The following is an 11,620-nucleotide window of genomic DNA, read 5'->3' on the forward strand; positions in this document are numbered from 1 at the left end:
TGTCACTGGAGGATTCTAAGAACAGGCTGGACAAAGGGATGGCCTGTGTATTCCTTCCAACCCTACATTTCTATCATTCTAATACTCTTAGTCTCCTTTCAAAAGCCTGATGTTACCTGTGCTGTTCCAGAAGCAGATGAGGGACTTACTGCGACCCAGAGAGTCCCATTCTGGCATCTAGTTCCCTTCATGCTTCCTGAAGGGACTAATTAGCACCAACTCTGTGGCTGTCCCAGACTATTTATCCCTCCAAACCACTTTATCTCTGCTGTTCAGCATTTTGGTGGCTGTGTGCGCAGGGGTCGGGGGGCGGGAGTGTAATATAGGTTCCACCCATTCCCATATTCTGCCATCCATCTTGTTGGACTTCTGCATTGTCTCCATGGATGCTGTAATCCCATCTTCACTGGAGTCCATTCTATGGGTAGCTCATGCAAGGTAATAAAGGTGCACCTGAAAATCTCATACTCTCCTGCCCACGTATACAATGCATCTCCATTGTGCCCTCCACAAAATTGGCCAGAATTTCAATGTCTCCTGCTTCAGCAGGACCTCCCTGAACACAGATGATGATTCAGGGCCCTTCTTGGAACCCCCTCTAGTTTGTCTATGTCATTCTGGTAAGACAGTATGCAGCCTTGTTACAGACAAGAAATGGAGGCGGATAAAATATGAATTTACTTGCCCCAAGCAACTCACAGTGATGGAGCAGGGAATTGATCTCTTCTGAAAGCAAACCTAATGCATTACCACGAGTCCATTTTAAGTTTTCCCACATTGAAGGAAGGAATGATGTATCATTTTAGGTTTCCTGCATAATTGATATCCCTCCACATTTTCGGGTCTTGTTACACATTACATCCTTTGTTTAGACTTGGAGAAATACAAGAGATGCTATTGGATTATGCAATTAATGGATCTGTGCCATATATGATTGCAAGTTTAGGGGGAGGGACAGCTCAGTGGTTTGAGCATTGGCCTCCTAAACTCAGGGTTGTAAGTTCAGCCCTTGAAGGGGGCCACTTAAGGATCTGGGGCAAAATCAGTACTTGGTACTGCTAGTGAAGGCAGGGGGCTGGACTTGATGACCTTTCAGTTCTATGAGATAGGTATATCTCCATTTATTATTAAGTTGCATGTGTGTGTGAGTGTTTAAATTGCTCCATGAGCTAGCAGGATTTCCTAACCAGGACTGTAAAAACATGTTTTGCACTTCACTGCTTTCAACAATACAGAACTCTTTAATGTAACAGTATAATTACCACACCAATCAGCAATTCTTTCAAATGCATCTGATAGCTGTATTTATGGCACGATGGGCAGATGAATAAAATCCAAAGCAATGATTTAAAACATTCCCAGAACATAACAATGGCCATAGTGGGTCAGACCATTTGTCCATACAGTCCAGTGTCCTATCGTCCAACAGTGGCCGGTGCCAAATGCTTCAGAGGGAATAAACAGAGTAAGGCAATTATTCAATGATCAATCCCCTGTCATCCAGTCCAAGCTTCTGGCAGTCAGAGGTTTAGAGGCACCCAGAGTATGGGGTTGAATGCCTGACCATCTTGACTAATAGCCATTGATGGACCTATACTCCATGAACGTATCTAATTTCTTTTTGAACCAGTTTATCATAGAATCATAGAATATCAGGGTTGGAAGGGACCTCAGGAGGTCATCTAGTCTAACCCCCTGTTTAAAGCAGGACCAATCCCCAGACAGATTTTTGCTCCAGATCCCTAAATGGCCCCTTCAAGGATTGGATTCACAACTCTGGGTTTAGCAGTCCAATGCTCAAACCACTGAGCTCTCCCTCCCTACTTTTGGCCTTCACGACATCCCCTGGCAACGTCCCACAGGTTCACTGTGCATTGTGTGATGATATACTCCTTGTGCTTATTTTGAACCTGCTGCCTATTAAAATTCATTGGCTGACCCCGGGTTCTTCTGTTATGTGAAGGGGTAAATAACATTTCCTTATTCACTTTCTCCACACCAGTCATGATTTTATAGACTTCTATCATATGCCTCCTTAGTCGTATCTTTCCTAAACTTAACAGTCCTAGTCTTTTAGTCTCTCCTCATATGGAATGTGTTCCATACCCTAATAATTTTTGTTGCCCTTCTCTGTACTTTTCCCAATTCTAATATATATTTTCTGAGATAAGGTGACCAGAACTGCATGCACTATTCATGATATGGGCATACCATGCATTTATATAGTAGAATTATGATATTTTCTGTCTTATTTCTATGCCTTTCTTAATGGTCCCAGCATTGTGTTAACTTTTTTGACTGCCACTGCACACTGAGTGGATGTTCTCAGAGAACTATCCACAATGATTCCAAGATCTCTTTCTTGAGTGGTAAGAGGTAATTTAGACCCTATCATTTTGTATTTATAGTTGGGATTATGTTTTCCAATGTGCATTACTTTACACTTATCAACACTGAATTTCATTAATGGTTCCCAATCCTGCTGGAAAGGTATAACAAGTGGGGTTCTGCAAGGGTCTGTTTTGGGACTGGCTCTGTTCAATATCTTCATCAACGACTTAGATATTGGCATAGAAAGTACGCTTATTAAGTTTGCAGATGATACCAAACTGGGAGGGATTGCAACTGCTTTGGAGGATAGGGTCATAATTCAAAATGATCTGGACAAATTGGAGAAATGGTCTGAGATAAACAGGATGAAGTTTAACAAAGACAAATGCAAAGTGCTCCACTTAGGAAGAAAAAATCAATTTCACACATACAGAATGGGAAAAGACTGTCTAGGAAGGAGTACGGCAGAAAGGGATCTAGGGGTTATAGTGGACCACAAGCTAAATATGAGTCAACAGTGTGATGCTGTTGCAAAAAAAGCAACCATGATTCTGGGATGTATTAACAGGTGTGTTGTGAGCAAGACACGAGAAGTTATTTTTCCGCTCTACTCTGTGCTGGTTAGGCCTCAACTGGAGTATTGTGTCCAGTTCTGGGCACCGCATTTCAAGAAAGATGTGATGAAATTGGAAAGGGTCCAGAGAAGAGCAACAAGAATGATTAAAGATCTTGAGAACATGACCTATGAAGGAAGGCTGAAAGAACTGGGTTTGTTTAGTTTGGAAAAGAGAAGACTGAGAGGGGACATGATAGCAGTTTTCAGCTATCTAAAAGGGTGTTATAACGAGGAGGGAGAAAACTTGTTCACCTTAGCTTCTAAGGATAGAACAAGAAGCAGTGGGCTTAAACTGCAGCAAGGGAGGTTTAGGTTGGACATTAGGAAAAAGTTCGTAACTGTCAGGGTGGTTAAACACTGGAATAAATTGCCTAGGGAGCCTGTGGAATCTCCATCTCTGGAGTTATATAAGAGTAGGTTAGATAGATGTCTATCAGGGATGGTCTAGACAGTATTTGGTCCTGCCATGAGGGCAGGGGACTGGACTCGATGACCTCTCGAGGTCCCTTCCAGTCCTAGTATCTATCAATCTATGAATCATCTGTCATTTTGTTGCCCAGCCATCCAGTTTTGTGAGATCCCTTCGAAACGCTTCTCAGTTTGCTTTGGGCTTACCTATCTTGAATAATTTTGTATCATCTGCAAACTTGGCCACCTCACCGTTTACCCCTTTTTTCCAGATCATTCATGAATATGTTGAAAAGCAATGATCCCAGTGCAGATCCTTGGAAGACTCCACAATTTACCTCTCTTCACTGTGAAAATGACCATTTATTCATAAGAATATAAGAACATAAGAACAGCCATACTAGGTCAGACAAAAGGTCCATCTAGCCCAGTATCCTGTCTACCAACAGTGGCCAATGCCAGGTGCCCCAGAGGGATTGAACCTAACAGGTAATGATCTCTCTCCTGCCAGTGATCTCTCTCCTGCCATCCATCTCCACCCTCTGACAAACAGAAGCTAGGGACACCAATCCTTACCCATCCTGGCTAATAGCCATTAATGGACTTAACCTCCATGAATTTATCCAGTTCTCTTTTAAACACTGTTAAAGTCCTAGCCTTCACAACCTCCTCAGGTAAGGAGTTCCCCAAGTTGACTGTACACTGTGTGAAGAAGAATTTCCTTTTATTTGTTTTAAACCTATCATCAAGTGATCTATCCCCTGTTGCCCATTCCCAGCTTCTGGGAAACAGAGACTAGGGACACCATTTCTGCCCATCCAGGCCAATAGTCATTGATGGACCTATCCTCCATGAACTTACGTAGTTCTTTTTTTAACCTTTTCCAATTCCAATATATCTCTTTTGACATGGGGCAACCAGATCTGCACACATTATTCAAGATGTGGGCGTACCATGTATTTATATAGAGTCAATATGATATATTTTGTCTTATTACCTTTCCCTTTCCTAATAATTTCTGGCATTCTGTTAGCTTTTTTTTATTGCTTCTGCACATTGATTGGAAGTTTTTAGAGAACTTATCCACGACTCCAATATCTCTTTCTTGAGTGGTAACAGCTAATTTAAATCTAATCAATTTGTATATATAGTAGTGATTATTTTTTTTCCAATGTGCATTACTTTGCATTATTCAATATTGAATTTCATCTGCCATTTTGTTGCCCAGTCACTACATTTTGTGAGGTCTCTTTGTAACTCTTCTCAGTCTGCTTTGGACTTAACTATCTTGAATAGTTTTGTATCATCTGCAAATTTTTTCCACCCCACTGTTTACCCCTTTTTCCAGATCATTTATGAATATGTTGAATAGGACTGGTCCCACTACAGACCCCTGGGGACACCACTATTTACCTCTCTCCATCCTGAAAACTGACCATTTATTCTTATCTTTTGTTTCCTATCTTTTAACCAGTTACCAACTGATGAGAGAACCTTCCTTCTTAACCCGTGACAGCTTACTTTCCTTAAAAGCCTTTAGTGAGGGACCTTGTCAAAGGCTTTCTGAAAATCTAAGTACTCTATATTCACTGGATCCCTTTGGTCCACATACTTGATGACCGCCTCAAAGAATTTTGCTAGTTTGGTGAGATATGATTTCCCTTTACAAAAACCATGATGACTTTTCCCTAACAAATAGTGTTCAACCTATGTGTCTGACAATTTTGTTCTTTACTATAGTTTCAACCAGTTTGCCCAGTACTGAAGTCAGGCTTACCAGCCTGTAATTGCCGGGATCACCTCTAGAGACATTTTTAAAAATTGGTGTCACATTAGCTATCCTCCAGTCCCCATTACCATCCCTAAAATCTCATCTCGGGATTTCATAAACTTAATGAACAAAGAAACAAAAATGTGCATGCTTCCTGCATAAATGTCCTGAAGTTGGTGCTTACCTGCAGACCACTGAAAATTACCTGACTACATTTCTTATGGGCAAACAGAGGATGGTCCCAACCAATAATATATTTATATTTACAGACACACCTCTGGTGCTTTAAAAGGGCTAATTAAACAGAGCAAAATTTATTAGGATGAAAAATTCAGACAGAAAAATACTTATTTATAACTAGGAGTTGTTTTAAAAAAGGTTTACTAGGTGGCCCCAAAGCCACCATTCCACATTTTTGAGAAAAGAAAATGTTGGTTAAGAGCCCATCCTGGTGAAGGGGGGAAGTTAAAGTAGCAGTTAAAATAAAAACAAAAGTCTAACGAATGGAAAAAAGGTGAAGTAGATAGTAATGAATACATATTAGAAGTTATGAAGTGTAAAACATTGATAATGGAAGCTAAAGACATCAGGGAAAATTCCATCAATGGCAGGGCTAAGGAAAATAAGAAGGACATTTTCAAGACGATCTGGAAAAAAGAAATCATAACAATGGTACAGGCCTGTTACTAAATGGAGAGGCTAAAACTACTGATGATGTAAAAAAAGAAAAATATTCAATAGATATCAATGTTGTCTATTTGAAAAAAGATCCAGTATTGACCATTATGTACTGAAAAAAACATTGAATGAAATGTTTTGACCAACCCTACTGAGTTTTCTTCCCAGTGTTCAGGAACTTATTGTGTTGGGTACTGTACAATCATACAGACACTGTTCTAAACAACTGGAAACCTAAGAAAGGAGCAGCAGATGCCGTCAAATAGGTTGAGGAGGTAAACAAGGAAGATGGTGGTGATGGTATTTTGAGCCAAACATTAAATAAGACAAACTGTATTTTTTTCCATTATTTTCCTCAGGGCTGTTTTCACTTCTTTGTTTTTCAGGCTGTAGATGATGGGGTTTAACATGGGGGTCAAGATGCTGTACTGGATAGAGAACAGCTCATCTAAAACAAGTGAAGTGACTGAGCTGGGTTTCATGTACTGGAAAATAGCCGTCATGTACAATAAACCCACCACGATAAGGTGGGAGCTGCAGGTGGAGAAGGCTTTACGTTGGCCCTCCACAGAGCGTATCCTCAGGATGGTGGAGATGATGAACATGTAGGAGACCAGGGTGAGGAGGAAGGAGCTGAAACCAAATATCACAGCAGAAGAAAGAAGAGCTATTTTGTTGGTGAAGGTCCCAGTACAAGATAGCTGTAATAGTGGAGGGAGCTCACAGCTGAAATGCCTGATTTCATTGGGCCCACAAAAGTGTAACTTTAACACAAGGACAGTGTTGACCAGTGAATACAAGAGCCCCATTGTCCATGAACAGCCCACCAACTGGCTGCAGACTCGTTTGTTCATGGTCACTGCATAATGCAATGGGTGACATATGGCAGCGTATCGGTCATAAGCCATTGCTGAGAGTATGAAAATTTCAGTAACAGCTAAGAGCAGAATGAAGAACATCTGGGCAAGACAACCATTGATATAAATGGTTTTGTGCTTTGTTAGGAAATTCACCAACATCTTAGGGACAACCACTGAGGAATAGCAGATATCGACAAAGGACAAATGAGACAGGAAGAAGTACATGGGAGTGTGGAGGTGAGGATCTACCCTTATTACTAGCATAATCGCCATGTTCCCCACTAGGGTGATTAGGTAAATAACTAAAAATACCAAGAAGAGGAAAATTTGGAGGTGTGGGTCATGAGAAAATCCCATGAGAATAAACTCAGTCACATTGGTTTGGATTTCCATTCACATATAGTGACCTGTAAAAAGAGAAAAAAATAAATGAAATAGTATAATATGATATAATATAATATAATAACAATATTTGAAAATTCCATGAGAGAAAGAAAATTCAAGTGAGATTTTCAAAGGCACCAAGTGGCTTTAGATGTCCAAATTCTAATTCCACACTCCAAGTGAATTGAAAATAGGATTTGTACTATTACATTAGGGTTTACATTAGTATTTTCTTTAATTACAAAGGCATCAACACCTTCTCCGAGGTATTTTTCATACAGTGACCCATAAAACCAAGATCCTCTTGTGGACACCTCCTGCACAACCCATTTTCTAAACCAGATCTTATATCATCCATTCCATAACTGTGTTGAAACTGATAAAATTAAGGAAATATTAGAAGACAATTTGCAAATAACCTTCTGATTAGGGTGGTTGTATTTGGTCAGATAACTTCATAAGAATAGCATAACAAATGTCTGTCTGTCAATGATTTCCATAGATAGGTGTGATTCACCCATGCATTGCTCCATCTTTATGCCAGCATAAGTACAATGACTTCAGTAGTATTATCTCAGTAAAAAAATGGATCACATCAGTGGTGAATTATGACTTATTTGTGACAGGTTTGCAAATCAAAGATGTTTTTCACTAGTTTCCAGCTCCGATGTTAAATATGGGATGTGGAAATCAAGATGTGTTCTCTCCATCTAGTATAATGTTACAGGCCAAGATTTGCCAAAGTGGATGGTGCATTTGATTTTCTCATTTTTTGGATGGTTGACCCTTAAAGGGGGTTTATTTTCTGAAATTGCTGAGCACTCACTGTATAAAAACAGACCTCATTAAGGTGTCTTCAGCCTGAGGCACCCAAATCTGCCCATCAGCTATATAGGTTCAGCGGGCCAAATTCTGACACCTATTTGACCCCATTGTTTGCACTGCTGCCCTCAGTCAAATCTATACAAAACCACTGATTTTTATGAAGATCTTAAAACAATTTACTAGGCAAGTTGGTTGATGATGCACAAGAAAGAACAGAATCTGCCTCAAACTCTCTTCGTTTTATTGGCTCTCAAACCCATTTTTTGGCTGTAACCTCAACAGATGTTACTCTGGATTCTACTGAAGGAGGGGATTGAAACAATAGTGTCATTCTTACAACACACCTCAAAATAGAACAACACTTCAAAGCCCAGGTCATGGTGCTGGAACTGCATGCATAGACCCCATGCTGAACCCCAGCGAAGTAAGTGGGGTTCTGCACAGGTTCCATTCCCAGACCTGATTCAGGATGTGGGCTAAAATCTTTTCTTCTGTGACCAATGCCCCTCAACACTCTATTTCTGTTTAACTGATTGCTCATGAAAGACTCAACACACACACAAACATTATGAACAAAAGCAAAAATGTCTTCTTCCTGTTACGCCCATTGTTTTCCCCATGATTCCCAACTGATTATTCTGTCTTTCAACTTGAAAGAATGGACAGTAAGCTGTTCAGAACAGTGTTATTGCCTTTTGAATAGTCTTAAGTCACTACGGATGACATTGCACAAATAGAACATTAATACCTAGTTCTTAAAAGAACATAAGAACAGCCATATTGGATCAGACCAAAGGTCCATTTAGCCCAGTATCCTGTCTTGCTATTTTACAACAGAAAAGCTTCAAAAACAGACTCCAACGAGAAACTGCTGAACTCGAATTGATATGCAAATTAGAAACAATCAATTTAGGTTTCAATAAAGACTGGGAATGGCTGAGCCATTATAAACATTGACTCTATCTCCCCATGTAAGTACTCTCACACTTCTTATCAACCTGTCTCTACTGGACTATCTTGATTATCACTTCAAAAGCTTTTTTTTTCTCTTACTAAATGGGCCTCTCAGAGTTAGTAAGACAACTCCCACCTGTTCATGCTCTCTGTATGTGTGTGTATATATATCTCCTCAGTATATGTTCCATTCTATGCATCCGAAGAAGTGGGATGTAGCCCATGAAAGCTTATGCTCAAATAAATTTGTTAGTCTCTAAGGTGCCACAAGTATTCCTGTTCTTTTTGCGGATACTGACTAACACGGCTGCTACTCTGAAACCTGTCTTCTGACAGTGGCTAATGCCTCGTGTCCAAGAAATAATGAACAAAACTGATAACACTGCTTTACAGCCACGATCCAGATGAGTGGAGACTGTTCACTGATTCATCGAAGACGAGTCTTAAAGCTGTTTTACTGCATCATGGCAATTTGCCATCAATTCCAGTTGGTCATGCAGTCCATATGAAGGAAACCTATGACAACATGAAACAACTTTTGAGGTGCATAAACTATGACCAACATCAGTGGCAGCTTTGTGGCGATTTGAAGGTTGTTGCTCTCTTGCTCGGTCTGCAGACTGGATACACAAAGTACTGCTGTTTTCTCTGTGAATGGGATAGTCGTGCAAGAGATTCCCACTACATCAAGAAAGATTGGCCACTCCGACAGTCATTGGAGCCTGGGAGGAAAAGTGTTCAGCATCCACCACTTGTTGAATCCAGGAAGATTTTGTTACCACCCTTACACATCAAGCTGGGTCTGATGAAGAACTTTGTCAAGGCCATTGACAAAACACAAGCAGCTTTCAAGTACCTCCATGGAAAATTTCCAAGGTTAAGTGAAGCTAAGATAAGGGAAGGTGTCTTTGTTGGTCCTCAGATTCGTGAACTTCTTCAAGATGATGCATTTGACCATGCATTGCATGGCAAGGAAAAGACGGCATGGAAAGCCTTCCAGTTAGTGGCAATAAATTTTCTCAGAAACAACAAGGCAGAGAACTACAGGTTGTTGGTGGAAAACCTCCTCAAGGCATACAAAAGCCTTGGTTGCAACATGTTACTAAAGATACTTTTTTTGCACTCTCATCTAGATTTTTTTCCACCGAACTGCGGAGCAGTGAGCGACAAGCACGGCGAGCGATTTCACCAGGACATTGCAACAAGGGAGAAATGAAATCAGGGCAAATCGAACCCATCAATGCTTGCAGACTATTGCTGGACAGTGACAAGAGATGCTCCATTTAATGAATACAAGAGACAAGCCAAGAAGCGCCAGGTAGACACTGAATAGGACTAAACTATGTACATAATAGTTTTTGTCTTTTGTTTCATAATAAATTTTATTTATATAACCCTTTTGCTGATTTTTAAAGTGTTACATAAACAGGACAGATGAAATATTATCATGTAAAGCAACCATAAACACATGAAAAGACCTAGGTTTACAATTTATGATTAAAACTCTACTATCTACACTATATACATAGACATAAAATGTAAAAACTTAAATATCTTAGAAACAGTAGCCAATCAGTTGTTTTAATTGTCATATTTGAATTCAGCACATCAAAATACATAATAAATAGCACATTTTATCTCTGAAGCAGATGACTTCTCAAAAATTGTAGACTAGTCTAATCATCACGTAATCCATCCCCTGTCGCCCATTCCCAACTTCTGGCAAACAGGCTTGGGACAACATCCCTGCCCATTCTGGCTAATATTGAATCTATCCTCCAAGAATTTATCTAGTTCTTTTTTTAACCCTGTTATAGTCTTTTCCTTCACAACATTCTCTGGCAAAGAGTTCCACAGGTTGACTTATATAGCATTTGTCATTAATAGATCTCAAAGCACTTTGAAAAAGATGTCAGTATCCTCACCCCCATTTTACAAATGAGGAAGCTAGGACACAGAGAGATGTAGGGCTGGATTTTTGAAGGCATTTAGGCACATAAATGCTTTTAAAATCTTTCCCAAAGCCACCCAGCAGTACCAGGGCTAAAACATATGTTTCCTGCAGCCCCATGCAGTTTTCTATCCATTATGCTACATTGTTAGCAATTTTAAAATGTTGGCTAGAACATTTCAACTCAGGTGGCTACACTTAGCCACTGGAAGCCATAGCTAGGTATCACAGTAATTGGCCTGAACTTCAGAGATGCTAAGCCCTCCCAGATTCAAACAGATGTCAATGGGAGCTCATGACGTTGCTCATCTCTGACAATCAGGCTATTCATTTAGAGTGACGGTGTATTGATTTAATTTGGGGGGGGGGGGAATTTTTTGGATTCAAAATTTTCCTTTTGTTCAATAGAAATCCAACAGTCCTCAAAATAAATAAATAGTTTCAAAAACCCTAAACTGATATTTTTTTCCAGGTTTTAAAATACAATATAAAAAAACATTACAATGTTGCTTTTTTTGGTTAAACTATTTAGTTTTCAGATTTCTAAAACCAAACATTTTTCAGGGGGTGGGTTTTTTCCATTACAAATAATAAAAATAAATAAAACAGAAAACAAAACAAACAAATCTTTAGAAAAAATGTTTTGCAAAATTTCCTATGCAAAACAAATGACATTTTTTGGCCAGATCTAACTATTATCACTCATGCTGATGGTGGCAATTTGGTAACTCTGTCTTGCTTTTCAGTTGTCCTAGAATACAGATTTTCTAGGAGCAAGATCTATATGGTGCTATTGACATCAACAGCAGAACTCCCATTGTCCAAAACAGAATAAGGATCTG

The 11,620-nt window shown here is 39.6% G+C and overlaps 1 pseudogene; it reads right to left on the minus strand.

The window, feature by feature from the left end:
• Window positions 1–6,121: 6,121 nt before the first annotated feature.
• LOC128846081 (olfactory receptor 5V1-like) lies at window positions 6,122–7,063 on the minus strand (annotated as a pseudogene).
• Window positions 7,064–11,620: the final 4,557 nt, after the last annotated feature.

Source organism: Malaclemys terrapin, chromosome 12 (genome assembly GCF_027887155.1).
Source record: "Malaclemys terrapin pileata isolate rMalTer1 chromosome 12, rMalTer1.hap1, whole genome shotgun sequence".
NCBI classification, from domain to species: Eukaryota; Metazoa; Chordata; order Testudines; family Emydidae; genus Malaclemys; species Malaclemys terrapin.